Here is a 2,606-nt window from a genome sequence, read left to right as displayed (position 1 = left end):
GGTTGGAATGGGAAGGGGAAACAAAGGAGGAGGCTAATGCTTGATAAGAAATGTACTCATTATCTTGCCCATGTAATTGTAACCCCTCTGTACAGTATTTTCACAATAAAAAATAAATAAGCTTCATACTTCATTAGGCACATTGCTGGGTTTGTGGGGTGGGAAACATTATAATATTTCTAGTCACCCATCCCACAGCTACAGTCTGTGGTTCTACTGCAAGTGACATAAGGGCACTAGTATGTGATGCTTTTCCACCATCAGTCTAGGACTTTCACTCCAAAGGCAAGTCCTGTATGTTTTATCAATATCTACTCAGTTAAAGTCACATCTGGAAAACTCTTTGCAGTGAGCCACTGTGTACCTTAAGAGTATGGCGGAAGGCTTCTAAGGTGGTGTTGTTCTTCCCCGCCCCCCCCTCCTTTGTTTCCTCTTACCATCTCTTCCCATCTACATCCCTCCCCAGCCTCCCCCCCCCCCCCCCCCCCTCCCCCCCCCCCCCCCCACCTGGAGCATCCTTCCAGAACCCGGGGCTCACTTTGGCATGAAGGCTTCTGCTTAAAATCAAAGCCTTTCTCCATCCCTTGTCTTCTCCTTCCTCATCTTTTTACTCTGTTCTGTTTTTCTTCTTAGAACTCAGCACCATCTGACAGACTAGACACGTATTCTTGCCTATTTAATTTCTTATTAATTTCTAACAATAAGTTCTTTATAATGATTGTAATGTGCCAGGCATTTGGTCTCAATATTTGTGTTTTTGCCCCAGCACCAGTGGCTCACACCTGTAATGCTAGCTACTCAGGAGGCTGAGGTCTGAGGATCATGGTTCAAAGCTAGCAGAGGCAGGAAAGTTCTTGAGACTCTTATCTCTAATAAACCACCAGAAAACTGGAAGTGGTGCTGTAGCTCAAGTGGTAGAGCACTAGCCTTGAGCTGAAGAGCTGGACAGCGCCCAGGCCCAGAGTTCAAGCCTTGCAACCAACCATTTAGAATGAATTTCTGTCCACAGTTTGTGGTATTGTGTATATTGTCAATTATTGCAATCTTTTTGCTGTATAGCCAGCCTCACTACAATTTCGTTGCTAAAATGAGAATCGTTCTTGTCTGTGCATGTATCAACTAAATCTAATCGTAATCAACCTATGATGATTGTCAGTTGAACAGGATTAGACTTAAGCTGACTTTCCTGTTAATCACAAGCTGAACAGTTGGTTCCTTGTACCAGCAGGCTAGATTCGGGATGTTTACAACTATGACAGAGACACATGAAGGCAAGCCTCTGTGTTATGTCTGTTCACATCCCATTGGTTGACACAAAATCGCAATGATTTTATTTTTCCTATCTTAGATGAGAAAAAAAGGAGGCAACCAGAAGTTAGGATCACATATCTAGTAGCTGGTAGAAGTCATACAAACTCAGCCTAAAAGTGAAAGCCTGTATTGGGTTAGCAGTACTTGTGGTGTACATTGTGCTGTACCTGCCATGGTGCTTGGCACTCAGTAAATATTTACTGAGCAAATAAAGGGAATGAGCACAGCATGGCACGTGTTTGGAGTGTGATAAATAGTAGTTATTATTGAGAAAAATGATCCAAATGTTGAAAGTCAGGTAAAGGAAAAGCAGCTTGTCCTCTTAACGCCTCCTGGGACCATCTCAACTGGCCCACCAAGTGCATGCTTCATTATCTAAGGAAAGGATTTTTCTCCCCTCTCCCGGAGCTTGAACTCTGGGGTGAATACTGTCCCTAAGCTTTTGTGCTCAAGGCTGCACTCCACCACTTGAGCCACAGCTCCATTTCCAGTTTTTTGTGCTTAATTGGATATAAGAAAGAGCCTCATAGACTTTTCTGCTGGAGTGGCTTAAAACTACAATCCTCACATCTCAGCTTCCTGAGCAGCTATGATTACAGACAAGAGCCACTGATGCTGGGCAGGAAGGATTTTTTTTAATTCATTATTTAATATATGGTTAACAGCACAAAATCTGTGAGATTATATTTTTATTTGTGGATTTTATATGATTACAGATATAAATTATTTCTGAAAAAGAAATTATTCTGGGTAAAAAAAACCTCCCCCAAACAGATGATCATACTTGCTCTATAGATTTTGTATCTAATGCAACAGTTTTACTCGCAGTCTCTCTCCAATGGAAAGTCACTATTTCGTTGATCTTCTTAGTGAGTTGGGTAAATCTTTAATATGTTATCTTTCCATATTTTAACTTTAATTTCCACATATTTTAAGTTTGAAAATTGTACTTTAATATTAGCACAGTTGTTTAAGTTTTTGTCCTGCTTTATCTGAAAATGATTTTTCACTTTGTTTTCCCCCTGCTGTCCTTTAGCTTTTCCACTCAAGGTTATCACTCTACCCTTTGAGCCATATCTCCACCTTTGGCATTTTGGTGGTTAATTGGAGAAAAGAGTCTTACAGACTTTCGGGCGCAGGACGCCAGACACAGGTGCCCCCAGCTGGCGGGTCCCCGGGATCCCCGCAGAGATGTACATGGGCAAAGGGGCGGGGAGCCGCGCCGGGGACCCCCCGAGCGTCTCCGGGGCCTGGAGCCCCCCACCCCCACCCCACACCTCACCCCGCCCATCCCC

The sequence above is a fragment of the Dipodomys ordii genome, unplaced genomic scaffold (assembly GCF_000151885.1).
Source record: "Dipodomys ordii isolate 6190 unplaced genomic scaffold, Dord_2.0 Scaffold72, whole genome shotgun sequence".
NCBI lineage: Eukaryota > Metazoa > Chordata > Mammalia > Rodentia > Heteromyidae > Dipodomys > Dipodomys ordii.
The sequence above is the reverse complement of the archived record's forward strand: the minus strand, read 5'-3'. Positions refer to the sequence as shown.